The sequence below is a fragment of the Oreochromis niloticus genome, linkage group LG6 (genome assembly GCF_001858045.2).
Source record: "Oreochromis niloticus isolate F11D_XX linkage group LG6, O_niloticus_UMD_NMBU, whole genome shotgun sequence".
NCBI lineage: Eukaryota > Metazoa > Chordata > Actinopteri > Cichliformes > Cichlidae > Oreochromis > Oreochromis niloticus.
In genome coordinates this window covers 2,741,866-2,764,494 of record NC_031971.2, presented here as the reverse complement: position 1 = coordinate 2,764,494, position 22,629 = coordinate 2,741,866, and the positions used below count along the sequence as shown (strand labels likewise).

Below are 22,629 nucleotides of genomic sequence, written 5' to 3'. Positions count from 1 at the left end.
ATTTCTTCGGTAACCCAGAAAGGAGAGCGTTACAATAATCAGTGACACAAATGCATGGACAAGAACCTCTGAGTTCTCAAAACACGTACATGAGACAAATATGTAAAAATAAAGAATGGCGCAAATTCTTTTTCTCACAGCACTTTTTAACATCATTTGCGTGGATTACAGCAGGGACATTTTGTATGGAAAAACCTTAGTGGCAAGAGATCAAACATTATTATCATTGATTCTCTAATGTGTCATGCTCTGTTTGTAGGAAACAGTAGCTACAGGCTTTCAGGTTCCTGTTGGTTTTTACGTCTGTCAGAACAGACATGTGCAACTGCAAAGAAACAGGAGAGCAATTATTAATGGTTAAGGTCCTGGAAAAATACTTCACCTTACCTTGAAACACGTACAGTGGACAAGCAGGATTGTGCCCAGTGTAATAACTTTATCTCAGTGTAGGAGCAAGTTGTAAGAGAATGAAGCACCTGGGGGGAAGGTAGGAAATGAGAGCACAGTTGACCCAAACACAGAGAGAAAGATGTGCACACGGGGAAATATCCATAGCTTTATAGTACAAACAGCTTTCTATCAGAATAAACATATAAATAAATCCGCACTGCTATCCACTCTTCCTGTTGCCAGAGCAGAGTACTTGCTTGACCCTTACAGGGTAAGAGATGTATCATCTTCCCATTTCCTTTATCCTTTTCCCTTCTTCAGAGTTTCCTCTGATTACATGGTGTTTCCCTTTGCCAACCAGTTACCATGGCAAATAACCCACACAAAGAGCATGAGCCGTGAGATTTTAGATGTGTCCGTCTCCCTTGCACCTGTATGCATGCAGCCATGGCATCACACTCTGCACACGCTGACCTTTTGCTACAGAGAGATTTAACAAAGTGTGAAAGAAGAAGAAGAAGAAGGCTGAAGTTGGAAAAAAGAGGAAAAAAAACAGCAATTAAAAGATAATTATCTGCTGGAAAAGGGCTGTAACTTTCATAATTTCTGTAATGCTGTAAGAAAGCATAACACGGAAAGCAAGTTGATTCCCTGCAGTGTAAATGTCAAACCCTTGCTTTGACCTTCTGCTACTTTCTTCCAGCTCTGTTGCTACAGCATGTCATTCTAATCAGACTGTTTTCTCACACTGGAACTTGAGTCTTTGATGACATGATCAGATTTCATAATTATGCAATCACAAAGATTTGTCCATAATTTGCAAAAGCTGGTAATACTGGCTCAGTCCCTGGAATGTCGTGACAATGGTCGAATCTGAAAAGTAGCTCATATAAGAAATCCAATAAAGAACTCTTGTAGGTCAACACCAATGCACAAAAGCTTGAATCTCCCACTGTACACATTTATTAAATGCTGGCTGTCTATCACCTCCAACCAGATCTGCTAATTCAAACAATTTTTAACCTTTATCCTAATCTAAATAATCTCCAATCAACAAGTGCATTTAGATAACTTGTGTATAGCAGTGAACAATCAATGTGAGCTACAATGATCACCAAAATCTGTGAAAATATTAGAAATAAATACTATGAATAAGAAAGAAACTCACTTTACCCTGTGATGGAAGAGCTGTGCAAAGCATTGAGAGAAGACAGCAGTTTGGTATCCAAAATACTAAAATGAACCGAATTAATTTTCTTCTTTGAATTCTTCTCTTGACACTTCACTGCCAGCTGGAACTAAATTTGTGTTAAATTTTGCATTCTTGCAAATTCTTTGCATTTCACATGAACTCATTCACAGGAGCTGTGCCATTTTCACATGTTTATTGACTCTCAGCTTTAGGCTGATGTTGATCTCAGTAAGTACAGCAGGCTCACCTTCTTCCCTGTCTGGAAATTTGCAGATGTGAGTAAAAGAGAGCAATGCACTAAAAATGATGCTTCATAGAGAGGTGACTGTTTCCATACGAATCTACTGTAATGTGTTATTCATTTATTCTTTTTTTTTTAAATTGACAGCATTCTTGTATTCTTGCATTTTGATATCATTTCCAATTAAATATTGAAAATGCACAGCTTGACACGTAGTCTGAAGTGTAGGCATGTAATTCTGGCATGTTAAACATGTTTATTTTATTATTTTGTTATGTTTGGTTGGGTCACCCATGTCTGCACGTTAACCATGAGACTCAGACTATTTCACATATCTAACAATTTTGTAATATCCACACACAATATACAGTACATATTTATTTTACTTTATCTTATGAATCTGACAAATTTTAAATCCATTTTAAATTTTTAAAAAAAGCTAAAAAGCTAAAAAGCAGGAGGGAATTCAAGGACACTGGTACATGGGAGATGTGAACGTTTTCATTGGCAGCCTTCAGCTGGAGCACATAGGTACTGGATAACTCAAGAGGAGCTAGTGACAAAAACTGAGGAGGCCCTAGAAACAAGGCTCATGGAGAGGCCCCTGTGGAGGATGGCTGGCAGACATTGCTTGTCCCACACAAGCAATAGAAGGAGTTAAAACTGCAAGCAGATGCAAGTACAGGTGTTTCCCTATGGGAGGTAAGGTTAGATATTGACAGATGAGGTGGACACCCATAGGCAGTTCACAAACAGAGGCAGAGGAGGCCACAGGCCTGGTTTAGAATCAGTCACAGTCGGAGTGGAGAAGCTGCAGCCTACTGAATGTCTGGAGTTGAAACTTGGAAGACTGCATCAGGCTTTGGCTTAGGAGCTTCAGAGGCACTGTGTCATGTGGAATTGGGGTGGCTGGCTATTACTCTTACTCTGGAGCTGGCATGACCAGGAAAGCACAGACTCATTTACAAGGAGCATGGGAGTAACACTAAGAGCAAATAACGTTAACAGCCAGCTCAGGGTGGCTGTAGCTCCGGAGGTAGAGCTGACTGGAAGGTTACTGATGGGAAGGTTGGTCTGCATGCCATATAATACTAACCCCAAGTTGCTCTGTGATGCAACCATCGGAGTATGTTGGATAGAAAGCACGTAAAAACATGGGGAAAAGTCCTTGTCTGAATACAGTGCAAAAACTCAAAATCTTACTAAGTATATTTGTCTTATTTCTAGTCAAAATTATCTCATTACACTCAATCAGCTACAGGGCAACATTTCAGTAAGCTAAAGGAACTTGTTTGTTCCACTGGCAGATTTTTTCACTTAATACAAAATATTTTAGCTTGAAATAAGTGGAAAAAAAAATCTGCCAGTGGCACAAGTGAAAAATCTCTAGTTTTTCTCTGGTTTCAAGATTCACTGTCTTGAAACAAGCCCTGTAGCTGATTGTGTCTTATTTTAAGTGTAATGACATAATTCTGACTAGAAATAAGACAAATATACTTGGTAAGATTTCGAGTTTTTGCAGTGTAGGTGAATGAGGCATGCTGTATTTAGTGCTCTGTCCGTTTATCATCTGCTTAATGTGGAAGTAGCAAAAACTGCAGTTAGGTATCATTTGATCTTGCCTACAAACGGGATCTTTTTTTAACCTCCAGCATTACTATTGGATATTTTAATATAAAACTGACCAAACTCTATGCCAATTTTAACATATTTTTCTCCATATAAGGTAACTTGTCCCATGTCTCACTGAGAATAGATATTGATATGGTGCTAAATCCACTGCAGAAAAATGCTGAAAGTTTGTCTGGACACGAGAAGGTCAGATCAGTTTATTTTCTCTCTGTCTCTCTCTTTCAAGACCTGTATTCAAGATCTCTGGTTCTGAATACGATCACATGCCAAGATGCTATCCTCTTTCTTTTCTGTCTAACTGTTCTTTTAATCAAAGAAATTGTGCCAAAAATGTCTCCAATATAATGAGTGGTCCAATAGCCATTGAAATACACGTCAATGTATTTGAGACATGGCCTTTTCTGAAGGACCCCAAGGAGTCAGCAGTCATAATACAGTCTGGTCTGTCAGTCTCAGTGTTCCCTTCTCTGTGTCATATGTTAGAGTTTTCCACCTTCTACCTGAGCACAGTAGAATGTGTTGGTAATGCACTCATTCATACACATACTGGAACTCATGAATATGAATGTACTTTTACACGGTCATCCTCAGAGTTATACTATGTATCTAGTTTCTGCGTGTTTATTTTTTGTTGTTGTGTTTGTGATAGGGACTTGCAGAGTCATACAATGCGAGTGGTGGAGACACAACTAGTCATCAAAATCTCAAAGCACTATGTTTTACCAGGCTTGTACTAAATGTTCACCTGGAACCATTTTTGTTTCTGCAGCAGGTTTGCAGCAGATCCTCTGACTCTTCAGGTTTCAGCAAGACAATATTAAATGTCAGCGATGCGTCTGTGTCTGAACTGACAAGGAAACACTGCATGTCATTCTTTTTTACTCGGACACTCAACAGACATGGTTAATGGTGTGCTCACCAATCTGCCCAGTAATGCCAGTAAAATATACCTTATGCCTCGTGGATACTTTGATATAAAATGAAGCAAATTCTATGTTAATTTTAAGAGATTTTTTTATGAGTGTTCAGTCATGCATATTACACATATAAGTATTAATCATGTATTTTCTATAATTAAAATTTCTATTAACGTGTGTTTTTTTTCTCAAATATTCAAGAGAAAAATAAAATCATCCAAGTCTACTGGGATGATTTTAAAGCACTGGGATAATAATCTGTGTATAAATCACTGTTACACTAATAATATATTTGCAGTTTGTTTTCCACAATAAACAACTTATTGTTAAAAAATATTTTAGATTTTTTCTCACCTTCTATTGCAGCAAATAGGACAGCTGCTAAAGTATTAATTATATATATTAGTCATCTTTTTCTCTAAATCATTAATAAACACAGTCATCACTTAGTGATAGCAACGCACTTTCAAGAATATTTTGTATGAGCTTTATGATTTTCAGAACAACTTCGATGACTTGACGTGCTTTTTTTTCTTTCCATAAAGTTGAGTTGAGGTGTTTTGCTCATTTTCTTGCTGGGGGACTGGACACTTTGGCTTCTGACACTAATGTATTTGTTTTTAGATTATCTGTGACTCTGCTAAATTGACTACTTACTTAGTATAACGAGCGAGCCATTAGCAAAGTGTATGGATAAAATCTTAAAATCTTAATCATTTGTAAAAATCAAAATTGTGCATCCAAACTTGTACATCCATCCTGCACAATCGGGGTGGCTGTAGCTCAGGAAGTAGAACAGGACATCTACTAACTGGAAGGTTGGTGGTTTAATCCCTGGCTGCTCCAGTCTGCATGCCTAATATCCTTGGACAATGCTAACCCCAAATTGCTCTCCGATGATTACACTGTAATTGTATTTACATATAATATAACTATATACACTCATATTTATCAGAATCAGAATCAGAATATTTATATTATAATTACACTGTAATAAGTATTTTTTGGCCCTTTGTGCTAAACTTATCTGAGAGGGCCTGTGGAAGAGAGTCAGTCTGGACTCTGATTGGTTCAGCAAAGTTTCTCCCTCTGCTCTGCATGGGCAGCAACTATTACAAGTGTTGCAAACTGCAACACATAGTTTTCTTAGTTTTTTATTTTTTGTATTGTGCTCAATATAAAATAAAAGCTCCTGACTACTGGAATTAAATATGAGTATTGGAACAAAAGTGTTTCCTCTTTGCATCTTTCATTAAGATTAGGTTTTGGCCCTCGAGCCCTAAAATGTGTACCAGTGTCTTTGCTGCACTATGTAGGCTTTGACTCACAAAGGCATCTTATGATGATCATAGTGCATCAATATGATGAGGAAAAACAATCCAAAAAAGACAGTGAGAAAAACACTAATGTTAGATGTCAAACTTAAAAGCAAAATGACAAGATCTACCATGTCTCATTTCACACACACCTTTAGATTTGCAAGTTTTTTCTTAAATATCTTGCAAAATGAAAATACATCACTTTGAAATGCAGTTTAAATTATCCATCAACCCATCTATTTTCTCCTGTTTATTTGGGGCTAGGTTCTGGGCACAGTAGCTTAAGCAAAGACGCCTCTCTCTCCCTAACCACTTCCTCCAGCTTATTTGGGGGAACACAGAGATGTTCCCAGGTCAGCCAAGAGATGGAAGGGGTGTCCAAATTCATGGGCTGCATCCTCCTGAGGACCCGGCCTTCACGGTCTACGTGGGCCGGGTCCTCAGAAGGTCGGGTAGGCCGGAATCTAAAATATAACAGGACACTGGTGCAAATTCTCGACTGTCTCACACTTCTGTTTAATCAGTTTTCTGTTTGATGTTCATTCAGCTGTGTTAAAACCACCCGGGGGATTAATAAAGTTTTATTTGATCTAATCTAATCTAATAACTTTAATCTCAGCCAAACTGATTTACTCACGAACAAATAAAACACTGAAAAAAGCCAAACAACAACATTTTTAGGTTATTTAAGTGACTTATATATTACGTTTAACCTGAGTAGCGAAAGACTGCGGTGATCTGAAAATGAGGTGCCAGGAGTTGTGCCGTTCTCGGCGGCTTCAGTGACCCTCGAGCTCCCAGCTAGCTATCAAGCTGGTGGGTAACAGACGTCTCCGAAAACGTCGAAGCACTTTTGCAAATATGCAATACCTTGATAAACCGAGCAGATATTTGAAGTTTACACAGCTACATTCTCGCCTGAAAATATGTTAAAAGTTTATTTTGTGACCCAGAAAGATTAATAAGACTAATATTGAAAACTTAGTAGCAGCTGCCATTGTTGAAAACTGGAATTGGCTGGGCCACGCTATGAATTCTGGGATATGGTGGGCCACGAAGGACACACCTGACCCATCCTTCAAATTCGGGGAAAAGGAGGACGCATTTGTCGGCTGCATGTGGAGGAGTCTACGAATTTTGACAGCCTTCGGTGCATCACTGTGACGTAATCAGCCTACAAATGCGGCCTCAGGAGGATGCAGCCCATGAATTTGGACACGACCGTAATCTCTCCAGTGTGTCCTGGGTCTGCCCCAGGGCTTCCTTCCAGTCAGACATACCCAAAACACCTCACCCAGGAGCCGCTCAGCTCAAACTCGAGAGCTTTGTTTTCATGCTCAGCTCTCTCTTTACCACAACGGACCGATGCATTGTCCACATCACTGCAGACACAAAGCCAATCCATCTGTCAATCTTCTAATCATTTCTCTCCTCACTTGTGAACATGACCCTGAGATATTTATATTCTACTCCACTTGGGGCAGTAACTAGTCCCTGACCCAATGCAGGCACCCTTTTCCAGCTGAGAACCATGGTCTCAGATTTAGAGGCGCTGAGTCTCATTCTCGCCGCTTCACACTTGGCTGTGAGCTGCTTTAGCATGAGCTGAGGACCACTATCTGATGAAACCAACAGAGCTACAATGTCTGCAAAAAGCAGAGATGAGATTCTGAGGCCCCCACAGTAGAAGCCTTCCTCCATCAGGCTACGCCTAGAAATTCTGTCGATGAAAGCTATGAACACAGTGGTGAAAAACAGCAGCCATGGCAGAGTCCAACACAAGAATGAGCCTGACTGACTGCCAGCAACGTGGAACAAGCTTCTGCAAGGAGGCTCAAACGGCTCATAGCAATGGGCCAGACACCCCAAACTCCCAAAGCACCCCCTGCAGGATACTCCATGGGGCATGGTCAGATGCCTTCACCAAGTCCACAAAACACACTGGTTGGGCAAATTCCCATGCACCGTCAAATATTCTTGATAGGATAAAGAGCTGGCCCAGTGTTACATGACCAGGGCGAAAACCGCATTGTTCCTCCTGTAAGCTCAGTTCGACTAACGGACGAACTCTCCTCTGAAGTACATTGGCATAGACATTCTCATGGGGACAGAAAAGTCTGATTCCCCTGTTGTTGGAGCCCACCCTCTTTGCCCTCTTTTTAAACACGGGGACAGTGACCCCAGTCTGAGACTCCAGAGGCACCTCCCCAGATCTCTATGTAATGCTGTAAAGACGTGGTAACCAGGACCGGCCCTCAAAATCCAGGGCCTTTAGGAACTCAGGGTGAACCTCATCCACCCAGGGACCTGGCCACCAAGTTGTTGTTTAACTGCCTCAGTGACCTTGCTCCTAGTGAGGGGCCGTAAGGGAAGGTTACTTCCAACACGGCTACGTTACTCAGTGAGAGTATTGTATTCTGAATACTTTGGATTACTTAATATATAATCATGCTTTTTACAATTACATGAATGTACTATTGCTGCGTGATTTATTACTATTACTGAAGGTTACTCACCAAACCAATACCAACTAGATTTTTAAATCTTAATATAAAATGAGTAACAGTGGGGTGGACATTAGGTAAGGCTGCACTCGCAGTGATCTTGTATAGAAAACTATTCCACGCGTATATAAAACAGGTCCGCGGCTCCGAACCGTAGTAAAGGGACCTCTGGCTAATACGTCGGGTTCGTGTCGGGCTCGTAGCTGAAAACTAGCTTTACTTTGTTGTCTGGGTCAACTTTGCTAGCGAGAGACAGAGAGAGGCGTTGAAAGGCTGCTCGAACAGAACTTATTGTTTCAAAGGAAAACACGAACACAGTGTACAGTCGAGTCTTAATAGCTTACTTACAGCTGGGCTACACTGCCCATGAGGCTACATTCTTTATGGCTATGCCTGCCTATTGCCTTCATATTAAATACTTTTTTGAATAATAATTTTTAAAAACATTTCTTCACGTCATTATGCGGCCGCAAGTAGGGGTGACATGGGCCGCGAGATTGAGACGCAGGCATTAGAGCCTCATAATGCGTGTTTTGTTTGGGTTTCCACCGGCGTGGAATTACCAAAAATAGAGAGGGCACAGCCTAACATATGAAACAGGAAAAGACTGTCATGTAATCCCTTTATTTCAACAAAGTAACTGTATTCTGAATACCACCTGTTTAAAAAGGTAACTGTAACCGAATACAGTTACTTGTATTTTGTATTTTAAATACGTAATGCGTACGTACGTACTCCCCAACACTGGTGAGGGGGCAGTCATTTCCCTCATCCTCAGACTCTGCTTCCACTAAGTGGAATACAGATCTTAGAGGAAGTCTAAGGAGAATACTGTCACCAGATGGAGCACCGTCGAGCAGCCCACCCAGTCACTCTAAGAATCCTGAGTACTCTGAACTGAAGTCTATGCTTGAAGTAAAGACAGAGAAAGAAAGAGAGAGCAACACAACTTCAGATGGATGACACTGGCTTGTCCTGACATCTCCAATCATATAAAAGTGTCTTTGTCTGTATGTGCTTGTTTCACACGCATACACAGTAAGAGTACATGTTCACTTTCACAGCTTTTGAATACTATTGTGTTTGTGTGCATGAGTGTGAGAGGAAAATTTGCAAGCATAAGCATACGAGCTTAACCTTTAGTCAAAGCTACCCTCAACCCAGACACACACTGACATACATACTGACAGTGGCACAGAGCGAGGTTTTGCTTGAATGCACACCTGTCCTTTCACTCTATGGAACACAGCACACAGCCTGACCACAGGCCACGCCATGTATGTATATGTGCATGTGTTGTAAAAAGGCCTTCTGAGCATTCATGGACAAAGACAACTCCTCACAGGCCAAAAGTCCTATACAACATCCTTATTCTCTTTCTGTGCATCACTTTATTTTTTGTTTGTTTTTTATATATCCAGTTTAAATTTTTAGTCGCTCTTTTTTTACTTTATTTACACTCTGATTTTATCTTTCTTGTTCCAGACAACTTCCTTTCCTTCTCTTTCTTTTGACCGATAGGAGGAATAAATCTGCATGACTTTCCTTCAGAAATGTCCCAAGATGTGGCGTGTCATTGTGTCAGCTAGTCAAATGCTGGTGTGTCAGAGTGTGTCTCAATGTTTGCATGTGTGTATGTGTGTGCACAGATAAGGGCGTGTGTACTCATACAGGGTTCTGTGATGCTCAGTTTTGACAGTGCTTAAACAGCACACAGGTGGAGTGGTTAGCACTGCCACTTCATAGCACGAAGGTTCTTGGTTTGAGCCTCAGCTGTTACCTCTCATTGTGATATCTGCATATTCTCTCTGTGCCTGGGTGGGTTTCCTCCAGTACCCTCTCTTCCTCCCGCAGTCCAAAGATGTGCATTTTAGGTTAATTGGTGCTTCTAAATTATTCTAATGGACTGGATGTATATTGAATAAAATGATGTATGAATGTCAGGTTAAAATTGCAGTTTGTAGTCTAAAGTTCTTTCATTTCAAACGTAGAATTTATAAAAAATGTTAAAGTACTTTACACTCATGTTAAACTCCAGGCTTAACTGGATTCCTTAGTGAATAAGGAAACAAACTACTTGCCAGCCATTGAAAATGAGATGGCGTTCAGTTTAACAAGCTATGCTGTTGTCATACAACTGTAATTCTTTACCCCGACGTCCTTTGACATGCCAAAATTTTGGCTAGATAGTCTTTGAAAGCATATATACACCAGATCTCTTGCGTTGGTTGGTGCTCAGTGGTTATTTAGAATATCTTTACACTGGCTCAAGTTCAACAAGTGCAGTAAAATTGTATAAGCTGTCAGTCATAAGCATGATAAATGCCTCAAGCTACAACCTAAATTTTCAGGTCTGTGTAAAGCTGCTGTATCGTGGCCTGTGATATATACAGGACATAAAACTTTTAGTAGAGCATTTCTGTCAATTGTGATGGGTGATTTCAGTAGTTTCTCAGTCTTTGGCAGAAATAATAAATGTCGTGACTGCATGTTTCTTTTTACATTAGTGGATATAGTACGTTACACTGTCTCTTGTGATAAGAAATGCCTCTATAGAAACCTATCTCGGTACACAGTGTTAAATTTACTGAAACATAAGATCTCATAAGGCTTTTTTGTTTTATTGATTGTTTGTTTGTTTCGCCATTAGACGGGGGTTTTAGTTGTTACATGGTTCCAAAATTCATTTTGTTTTTTTATTTTAGACTAATTATTGTTAAATCTACACTTATGTCTCATGCAGTTTCTGTTTACTTGGTTGTTTTTACTTAAATGAGTCGTTTTGTTACCTAAAGTGAACCAAGTTTAAGTTAAGTTACAGCTTTTATTTTGTACATCAGCTCCCAGTGTAGCTTAGCAAATTTTGTTTTACCTTTTCTAAAACCAAATGTATAACAATACATAACAGCCAAGAATTACAACAATGCCATCAGAAACAACAGGACAAGCTATTACCCCCCTCAAAATACTTGTCAATGTAACATCAATATATATGCCCTTATGCTTCTAGGTAGTTGAAGACATTTATGGACTGTTTATGTATCAGTATATCATGCAACATTTCTAAAGTACACACACTTCTGTTTTTATCTTTTCAGGTTTTGTTTTTTCCTTTTTTTGTGAATCTGTGATATTTGACGAAATTCAAAATCCTCATAGCCTGCTGTAAAAAATACCTACTGGCTTCCCCTTGGGTATTTTGCTAAAGGCACTGTATGTTATAAGGTAAAGAGCCTAGAGTAATACAGAGTAAATACCAATAACTCCAACCCCAACCCTATGAGTGAAACCTTCAGCAGAACCAGGCCAATGAAGGCGGAGCAGTTACCTCTTAGGGCTGTGGAAGAGACTGAGATTAAGATTAAATGAATGATTAAATGCAGAGTGGTGTTTATCATATCATATTCATGTCATAACGCTCATAGTATGATACGAGCATTACATAATGAAGTGCAAGTAAGTACTCTGTGGAAGACTGGGAGGAACATTTTTCCTGAAGAAAGATCCACAGCATGTCTTTCATCCTGTCTTCCTTCTTTCACCCCAACTGGTCGCAGCAGATGGCCCCGCCCCTCCCTGAGCCTGGTTCTGCCGGAGGTTTCTTCCTGTTAAAAGGGAGTTTTTCCTTCCCACTGTCGCCAAAGTGCTTGCTCATAGGGGGGTCATATGATTGTTGGGTTTTTTCTCTGTATGTATTATTGTGGGGTCTACCTTACAGTATAAAGCGCCTTGAGGCAACTGTTGTTGTGATTTGGCGCTATATGAATAAAACTGAATTGAACTGAATTGAAAGATTGGAAAAAATAAAGCATGACTAGTTTGACACAGCAGAGCAATGGGGAAAGATGATACTAAGATGTTTAGATGAGTGAATGATTTGCAAACGTTCACATTATAGTAAAGGTATTTACAGTCATTTCTTCTGAATGTAACAGAAAAATATCTGCTATATCAATTTCGTAATGTCATTTAAACTTTACTAACTTTTTCATTGTTCCTTATCAGACATATAAAGTGGGATTTATAGTCCCGCAAATGTGTCTGTCTGCATACAAAATTGTGGTTGGACAGAGAGGGGTTTTCATCCAGGCAAGACATGCTCCCGTGAAGTTCTCCAAGATCCTGACTGCACATGGCTGGAAGCGGATGACATATGCGAGTGCCGAATGTTAATTGGTTGACAAATGGGCTTGAATAGAGTAGGGAATGATAGCGAACCACAGGAGTGGCCTGCTGACCATAATTACCCCAAGAAAGCGGCAGCGATAGCTCATCCAAGAGATCACAAAAGACTCCAGAACAACATCCAAAAAAGACGGCCTGCATGGCAGAGTTCAAGATGAAAGCCACTGCTGAGCAAAAAGAACATAAAGGTTAGTCTCAGTTTTGCCATAAAACATCTTGATGATCCCCAAGACTTTTGGAAAGATATTCTCTGGACTGACAAGACAAAACATTTTGGAAAATGTGTGCTCCTCAGAAAAGGAACATCATACCAGCAGTAAAATATGGTGGTAGTAATGTGATGGTCTGGGGCTTTTTTGCTGGAAGACTTGCTGTGGTAAATGGAAGCATGAATTCTGTTGTCTACCAAAACATCCTGAAGGTGAATGGCTGGCGATGTGTTTGTGACTTTAAGCTGAAGCTCATTTGGTTCTGCAGCAAGGCAATGAGACAAAAAACACCAGCAAGTCCACCTCTGAATGTCTTAAGAAAAACAAAATAAAGACTTTGGAGTGGCCTAGTCAAAGTCCTGACCTGAATCTGATTGAGATGCTGTGGCACGACCTTTAAAATGCAGTTCATGCTTGAAAACCCTCAATGTGCCTGAGTTACAACAATTCTGCAAAGATGAGTGGGCCAAATTTCCTCCACAGACTCATTTATTTATCTATCGTCATAGATCGATAAATAAATGCTTGATTGCAGTTGTTGCTGCTAAAGGTGGCCCAACAAGTTATTGGGCTTAGGGGGGCAATCACGTTTTCACACAGGGGCATATAAGTATAGATTTTTTCACCGCTTAATAATAAACACTTTCAATTAGAAACTGCATTTTATGTTTACCGGTGTTATTGTTGTCTTATATTGAATTTTTTTGGATGATCTGAAACATTTAAGTGTGACAAACATACAAAAAAAGAAGACAACAGGAAAGGGGCAAACACTTTTTGACACCACTGTAGGTAGGCGGGCCTGCACTGAATGGACATGGCCTCTAAGTCCTGAGAGGAGTGACTGTCTATTATTCTGCTTTCATGGCACCAGTCCTGGAGTCCATAAACACAGAGGCCCCGCCCCTTCTCTTACTAGAATATTTGTTGCGATCCTGGCGGCATCAGAATTTGCAGATGAAGCCAGGATTCTGTTGCAATCAGGAGACAACACTCCCGGACAAGATGGTGGTAGTAAATCTCTAATTGTAGCTCCTCCGTTTTGTTTGTGAGGGATCTGATGTTGGTGAGAAAGATGGATGGGAGCAGGGATTCATGTTGTTGTTTCACAGCTGGATGCGGAAGCCAGCTCTGCATCCCCGCTTTTGTTTCCTCTCCCTGCGCTGTCTGTGTCATTTACTGCTCCGAACAACAACACTCCACGATGTTTGTTTGTGTTGAAGTGTAAAAACAAAAAAAGCCTGAAATTGTCCTGTTTGGAGAAATAAAAGTTATTTAACATATATTTTTATTTTCATTAAGTGGTAGGTTTTGTGAGATAATTATGACCAGAGTGAGACGCTGAAACAAAGAATTGAATCAGACATTTTTCCTGCTATTATTGCTAATTATCGAATTCAGCAAATGCTCATCTCTTTTATCCATATTTTCAACTTCAGCATCTTTTCAGTGTTACATGAATACTTTTTCGTTTACACGGTAATGGTTTGGTATGTTGAGTTCTAAATGCCCTTCGACTGGAATTTCTGTTGAGTTCTCGTGACTTTAACATCCCTCTAACTATCACTGCAGTCTACTATTACAGAGAACAAAACAGCCTCCTGGAGCCAGAGGATTATCTCAGGAAATAACACGGCTACTCAAACCTGGACCAGAACCAATGACAGAACTTATTTTCTGTGGCACTTGACATTTCTTTTAACACACTATTACTGCATTATTAGCATTCCTGTAAAAGCCAATTCTGTCAAAATTATCTGCTAAAGTTACCTGCATACAATAAATATTAAGGCTAAACTCTCATAATTATTTAAGATCTTCCTGTTCAGCCTCACTTAACTAGTAGTTTAACTGCTGATCTCAAAATTATAAAAAATATATATAAATATATAAAAACAAGCAAAAAACTATTGGCCACAAACAAACTCTTATCATCCTCTAAATAAAGAAGCAGCTAAGAAATAAAGTCACTGACATCTATCTGTCCAAAAATATTACAAAGACTCAAACAAACGATGGTGAGAGCCTGTACTCACAAATAGACAAATCATAATCCACTTTATTGGCCAAGCGTGTGTACACATACAAGGAACTGGGCAGTTTTTTTCTTTGCTATCAGTGTAAGCATGTAATGTACATAATCAAGTTAAGTGATGGTTGCTATCTTTTGTCATTCTTTTTTTTTTCATATGAAAACCTCGATTTTAAAATGATTCCACAAAACTAGAACACAAAATATGCATGATGTAATGCAATGCAATGCAGCAGCCCTACACCATGTAACAACCACATCAAATCTTCTGTATGTTGGATTTTTTTAGTTGTTGGTGTATTTCAAGCTAGTTCTACACTCTGTTTTAAACAGAGTTGTATTGGATAAATATCTGTAGTACTGTGTTCATGTTAAGTTTAAGTCCATTCATTATTTAGATTCATTAATTAATTTGGTACAGTATTTAATGCAGGACTTGTGTATTGGATTGTAGTTTAAATAAAACATGTTACAATTTATTTGACACAATATTCAAGAAAAAAAAAAAAGAAGTATTTTGCTTTGCTAAAATTTCCAAGTTTTGTATGTTTACTTATTTACAATATTGCAGCAAAAATACATAGTAGTTCAATGACATGCTACAAACTTTGACATATATGGGTTTTCCCATGAATTAGCTGGTTTTGGAAAACATTATTTTCCAGAATCTCAAGCAGGCTCAATTTAGAGCATGCTAATCCACATGCCAAAATGTTATTGTGCATAAAGCATCAAGCCCTGTAATAAACACAATGAATAAACCCTAATAAACACACAAACACACTCTTCTCTGCATAATGAAGCTGTAGTGATTTTGTTACAATTTTCTGTCTACATCGACTCTCTCTTGCTGAAACTGAGATCGAGATTTTTTAAATTTATTTATTTTACATACACTGTTCAGCGTATATGTAGCCTATAGACACAGAGCTGGTTGGAAACAGTGTTTCTCGTTACTGCAGCTCACTCTCTGTATCAGCCGTACGAGATCTAAACTGATGGCAGCAATAATGATCACTTTCCAAATGGCATATTCACTATGGATTATGCAACATAATGCTTTGCTTGGAAACTATTAAGAAATAAAATTACATCAGAATCATGCTCAGCTCAAAAATTTGGCAGAGAATACAGAAATGCGGAAACCGGTTTGGTGATGTACAAGCTGATGGTTTTCTCTGGATTTTTAATATTTTTGGTATTTTTTCCACATTTTTGTATGTTAGATATAGAGAGAGATGAGTATTGCAGTGTATGCGTCATAGTCCTGTCTAAGGCAACTAACTTCACCTACAAACGGCATAATTTGTCTCTGTTCTATGTGTACGTTTCTTGCAGTGCTACATTTTAAACATGGGCAGACTTTGAAACTCTGGAAATTTAAAGATTATCCAGCGATTCCTAGATTTCATTTCTCTATATAAAGTGTCCATCTCTATATAGTTTTTAATGTCTATTCCAATATAGTTTGAATGTGCACCTTGTGACTGTAACGATGTGAGCATGGTAGTGTGCTCAGCTTCCATCTTCTACACTGTATTATTATTATTATCATTATTATTATTATTTAAGGCATCAGCACCGTAATTGAGTGTCTTAGCCTCCTTGTGGTGCTCACCCCTCCATCACCTGTTACAGTTCAGTTGTGGCACACAATGACAGCTACCCCCTCCCTCCATGCAGCCCCATTTATATCTAAGCGCGTCCGCGCACACACACACACACACACACGTACACACACTGAGAGTGACTCGCGCACACGCGGACGCCGGCACACCGGTAGAGACGTCAGGATTGGACGCAGCAGGGGATCCCCAGCATTCCATTTCTGCCTCGCTTGGCGTATCATCATCTTTTACCGGGAGGAGATGAGCTCGCGCCGGTTCACACTCGCGGAGGGAAGCAGAGGTAGCAGCTGCAGAGGACAGTCTTGTTTCTCCGTTTCACTGGAGCTTGCTCTTCCACTCTCTTTCTCTCTTGTAATAGCTTCCCCATTCTGTGCAACAAACTGTCTGTATTGTAGCTGTCGCGTGCACTGGCCGCCGGGTCAGCGCGAGGAAACAGCGGGGAGCAGAGGGGAAAAGGTGTTTCACCTGCTAGTTGATTTTTTGAAAAGAAAAGGACGTTCGGAATAAAACAGCCGCCTCAGATGAACTCTCTGTTAGTTTAGAACAGAAGAGCCCGTCGCTCCATCTGTTTCACACTTGGTTTTTTCGCATAGATCTTCTGACATTCAGGCGCGCCTTGCTGCTGGTTTAGACACAGTACCATCGTGCCTCTGTGGGTCGCACGGCGTTTCTTTTTATTACTTAAAATCACAAACACCGTGGAAAAAGGCGAAATAGATTAAGCAAAGTAGTGAAACGGTTGGTGCGATGCCTGTAGTTTTCTTAATGTTGATTTTCTTTAAATGCTGGTTTCAGCATTAGGATAGAAGAGACGAGTGAAAGTGGAAGTTTTTCCCCTTTTTTCTTTTTATGTGACCAAAGTCCAACAAAGTGGCTGCTGCTGTTGTCATAATCTAGAAGAGGAGGATAACCCCCCCACACCTCATAGGACGAACAGGTAGGACAGCCCCGATCCCATACACACTACTGCCTAGCATGCACATATGTAAAATCCTTTTCTTAGGTCTGTGGCGTGGATCTCATTCTCATCTCAGTTGCTCGTGTGAAGCACTGTTTCACTATTTTTCGTCAGTGCGGCACAGAACAACAATCAAACCCCACGTGCCTAATACAGTTGTAACTTTTCTAATTGGCTGGCTTGTTTCCCCTCCGTCGTGTACAGTGAGCTGAGCGGAGCCGCTCGAAAAGTTGGTTTCATTGGTTGAACAGCTTTACGCTCTGCGCTTTTAAACCAGTTATACGCCGAATGGAGTCAGATAAAAAACAAAACAAAAAAACAACAGGGGAAAAAACAACAACATGTAAATCGTTTTTTATGAACTGCGCCAGTGACGTTCCTTTTTAATAAATCCAGTGTGTTGTGAATGAACAGCATACCGTGCTTACTTGAGGATTGAAGTATTGTATACTAAAATAAAAGGCAAATAAGAGCAGTTAAATGTTCACTGTATCTTTGCTATTTTTATGATATGTTGGGGCACATTTGAGGTTGAAAATATCTTGGTTTGGTTGAACAAAATAAAATTGAAAAAGCGCAAACTCCAAATAATTCATGAAAAAAAAAAACACACATCAATCTGAGTAACACGGGACTGAAAAGTCTTTGTGTCGGGTTTTCACAGGCATCTCCTTCAGTCTTAAACCAAACTCCAGTTGGATTCAGTGCGTTTCCAGGAGTGATATTAATATTATATTATTATTATTATTATACATAGTAGAGCTCAAGCAATAGTATACTAGTTTGCTGTTTGTAATTAGAACAATTTCTCTTGAATTAAATGTCATTATAATTAAAAGATCGCTGCTCTTAAATCTTCCTGCAGGCACTATGAAAAAACACTGCGTTATAATGAGTTTTTCCTCATTTTGCTGACTACAAATAAAATCCACTCCCTACATTTGTTATTTGGTACATTTTGAGGAAAAGATGCAGAGAGGGAAGGTGTATGCAATGCCTGAATGTAGCGCTGCCACCACCGGGATTCTCACTGTAGTGTAGGTTAAACTGACAACAAAGACAACAAAGATGAGGGGTTTTCCTCCTGCATCATATCTTCCCTGTCTCATCTTTATATATACATATATACATATATATATATACACACACATACATGTGTGTGTGTGTGTGTGTGTGTGTGTTTAAAGCTTGTTGGGTTTGTGTTTTTTTTTTTTACAAAAACCCCCCTTTCTTTTTCCATGACCTTGCATTCCTGTGGAGTGGAATTCTGGATTCCTGATTTCTCTTCTTAAAATAGTGATCACATGTCCCCGACACATTTCATGGAAAACCTTTCCATAAAACTAAACTTAATCTTTGTTGCAGCAAAATGCAGCGTTCCAGCTCAGAACTGCAAGTTTTTGTTGTTTCTGTCTGACTTTACGTTCTATGAATCTATAATTATTCGTATTTATTGTAATGGATGTGTATACAATGCAATTAGTTATAACAAACTGAGTAAAGAGCAAGGTCAAACAGCTCTGGAGTATTGCAGCAATTCACTACATACTAAATACAGTAAGTATTAAATAGATGCAACAGGAAGTGTTCGTTCAGCTTTTTTCATTGTTATTTTTGTTCAGAGTTCCACAGAAATTCGGGATGACTTCGGTCTGCAGGTGTTCCAAGCAGAATTTCAGCTTCTGTGAAATTTTTGATTTTAAAGGCTTTATCTGTCCATCTGGTTTGGTTTATTTTCTTAATATATACAAAGTTGCACACCTGTAAAATTAGATACATCAGAGTGAGTATCTTGGCCAGTTTTTCTTTTGCAGTTTCTCCATTCTTGCACAGTTTACTTGAAAGGTTTGAGGACTTGGCTGGAGGAAGCTGTTTTATCTTTAGGAGGAGGTAAAAAATAACAATAAAAACTGCATTTAGTCTAACAAGCTGCTGCTTCAAAGTAGATTTAAAATCCAAATCTTTCTCTTTTACAGAATCTAGGCTTTACTTGAGGTTCCTGTGTGTTTTTTGAATTCCCAACCCAGACAAAGTGCTTTATGTTGGACCTGTACATATTTAAAATGAATGTACGCTCCAATCAAATAATGGCTTTGTTTTTTCTCACACTCTTTCCTCTCTTCTTTTACCTTTTTACTCCATATTTATAGTTGCTGCTTGTGTTTCTTCTGGATGATCAACATGTGCAAAACTAGTAAAACTTTTACATAGGTGGAAACAGAAATTAACATAAAAAGCCACCAGACAAAGATTAAGGAATCCCACGTTCCTTATATTACAAGTCGTTGCATCTGATATCTTTGTAAGTTGGCTCTGTTGCTTGTTAATCCATAATTTTACATTATTTCCCCCACTGCAAGTTATATATGGATAAATGCATTACATCCCAAATGACTTTATGGTATTCAGGCAGCAGAAACAAATGTTGTAAGTCAGGTGTGGAGAGTTTCGTGTCACCATGAGGTACTCCAATCATGGATGTGGGAAACAGGCTTATAAGGAAATCTGCAGGTAGCAGAAACATTTTTAAGATTAGTGTCTGAACATTTTAACATTTTAATTTATAGTTATTGTGATACGTGATACAAGTTACCTTAGTTTAGAGTTTAGCTTGCATATGTTGCTATACACATACTCACCAGTGTGTGTTCTGCATGTTTATGTATTTACATCTATGAATACACAATAGTTAGTGTAGCAATAGCCTGTTGTGTGTTTATTACACGTATGAGACATGACTATGTGCCTGTGTATGCTTGGCATAGGTATGCATCTGGTGTGTTCTGAGTGTATATGTACCTTGTGTGTGTGTGTGTGTGTGTGTGTGTGTGTGTGTGTGTGTGTGTGTGTGTGTGCACAGATTATCCAAGGAATGTTCAGACTGAAGATCCAGCTGATGAAAGCTACCTGGAACTTTGTAAATGGGCCCTTTGTCAGACTCCAGAACCAGTGTGTGCTTGTGTGGACCTAAAACTGAAATATTAATTGTAATATATAATAAATATAATGGAAATAAAAGGTTTTAGCTTGGATTTTATCAGGAATACCACATAATATATTTATATACTATTTGTTTCAAAGCTATATCCTCAAGCTAGACCCATACTACTTGTTTTAGTCTTTGGACCCATAGATGGGCTGTCATGTCTTTACTGGAGTTATGGTCTTGTGTTTATACACAAACACTAAGATAACTGATCACAATCGAACACAGGTGAGAAGAAGAAATGTAAACATTTATGACAAATAACATCAGTTAGTCAAAAGCTGTGTGGTGAAAGCGAGTTTTAAGAAGCTTTCTGACAGAGGTTTACGACGTTGCAGGTAGCACAGTTAAGTCTTATGGAGTAGAGCTGCTGAATTTTACTGTTTAATGTTGAGGTCATCAGAGACATGCTGTATGTGCGGCTTGCTTTCATCACATCACATCACAGAGGGTTTAATTATAATAATATTACACTAATGTAACTTGACAGTAATTATATAATATAGTTATGATTATAATGTTACAATGAAAATTTTATATATTAAATTTCAAAACCCCAAATAGTCTAGATTAAGAAGGCCGGTGAATCAAATTAATAAAACAATATAATTACATACAGATCGCAGTAATAGTTCTGTTAACTGTATGTTGCATTGCTGATCAAGCTTCATAAATGTCCACCTTTCGACGTGTCACTCAAGGCAGACGAGTGTAGTCTCTTTAATCCAGCTGATCTTGTTTTTTTCTTCTTTTTGTAGCATTGACGTTACAGTAACATCAGAATATTATTAAACATGTAGATGAAGAACTTTTCAAACCTGCGTTTTTTTGTTTTTGGTCATTTACTCCTCTCTTGAAGCTTCATATTGGTGGAGCTAATGTAGTAAATGAAGATACTTCATCATTTTTGTAGACTGTGGTTAGATGTAATGTATATTATATAACAGCTATATTATTGATTTTCTAACTCAACTAACTGGGTTTATTAACTTGAGGTAACACCAGGTATATCTTTAAAAAGATCCATGTTTAATAACTTAGAGAGACTTAGAGCTTTTTATTGTCATTGTGTAGTTACTTGCACAGCGAAATTCAGTAGCTGGACCACAAAAGTGACAAGAAGAGTAAGAAGAGAAAACAATATACAACAAGGGAAATAAAATAAAATGCTATATATATGTATACATGTATACATATATGTGAGTGAAACTATATACATGGTGTATGCGTAATAATGTTGTCTGCCTTATGGAAATAGAAATGCAATATTAGAAACGTAGGCTAGAAAAGTTGCGTTCCATCAGGACAAGCAAGGCGAGCAGTGCTTGCCTCGTCAAATCTGAAAATATACATGTCCAAAGTAAAGCAATCAATCTTTTGATCTCAGGCATCGCCGTCACGAAGCCCGTTCCCTGTCAGTTTCTAATATGTGGATCCAGGCCTTACATTACTGCCATCTTGTGACTGCAGTCGGGTAATGTCGCTGTGATTATTTCAATTTCATGGCAAAGTGTACTCCTCTCTGTCTGTGAGGGTGTGTCCGTCTTCTGTTAACAGCGATGGAGCTGGGCGAGCTGAGAGGCCAGCAGCTTTTTCCTGGTGGTTTGTGCATGCACATTGTGGTCTGTGACTGTAAACTGATGAGAGACCAGCGAGCAACGCAAGATGCCGCTGGCTGAGCTTTCACTGCTCTGGGGTCAGTTACTAGCCGCACTTCATAGGACACACGACTAGCATTAGCAAGTAAATGAGCTTCAGCGATTTAGCGCCACAACAGAAAGTTTCCTCTTGCTAATGACCTTGGTCAACATGTGGGATGTAACGAGAAGATGGTGTTTGAAAAGCTGTTAATGACTGCTTTAGCAGATTAGCAAGAAAATCTGTGATGATGATGGAGAGAGGACGGCAACTCTGACCATCTCCATAAACAGGCTCAGCAGCATTTTCAGATTAGCATTTATGAAAATGGCCGAACATAAAACATTTATATTTTAATTCTCCCTGGAGATATGAAACCTTATCATTCAGGTGATTTTTTTGTTATTAACATTTTAATACACTGTAAAAAATCAAGATGTAGCTTGTATTATTTATTTGTTTATGTTTGGAAATTCTCACAAGACTGCAAACATGTGCTTTGTAGAATATGATGCTGGACTAAGTATTTAAAATGACTTCAGTCTTAAACATATTAAGCAGTAATATTATTTCCATTTAATACTGATTAACACCATTTCACATTTTTGGTGGAACAATTATTTTTACTTTTGACATTTTATGCACAATTTTCCAATAATAGTTTTATGTGTACTGGTGTGTTTTCATGCTGTTTTGTTGCTTCGTTTCCTAAAGGAATGGTTTGAACAATTTCTCCACTGCTTGTAATTTTCAGCTAATAATGAATCATTTTTGGTAATATAGTAGATATCTATTCAA

General features: G+C 38.8%; 1 protein-coding gene across 9 annotated transcripts in view; it reads left to right on the top strand.

Moving 5' to 3' along the window:
• The window catches only part of tenm3 (teneurin transmembrane protein 3), an 869,227-nt gene that overhangs the window by 486,510 nt on the left and 360,088 nt on the right, over nt 1-22,629 (top strand). For 8 of the 9 annotated variants that reach the window (XM_025908318.1, XM_025908317.1, XM_025908314.1 and 5 more), the window contains exon 1: nt 16,405-17,186. The exons of the other annotated variant lie outside the window; for it this stretch is intronic. The gene's annotated coding sequence lies outside the window, so the exon portion shown is untranslated. Of the gene's footprint in view, nt 1-16,404; nt 17,187-22,629 lie in introns of those variants that run through there. 9 annotated transcript variants of the gene reach the window in all.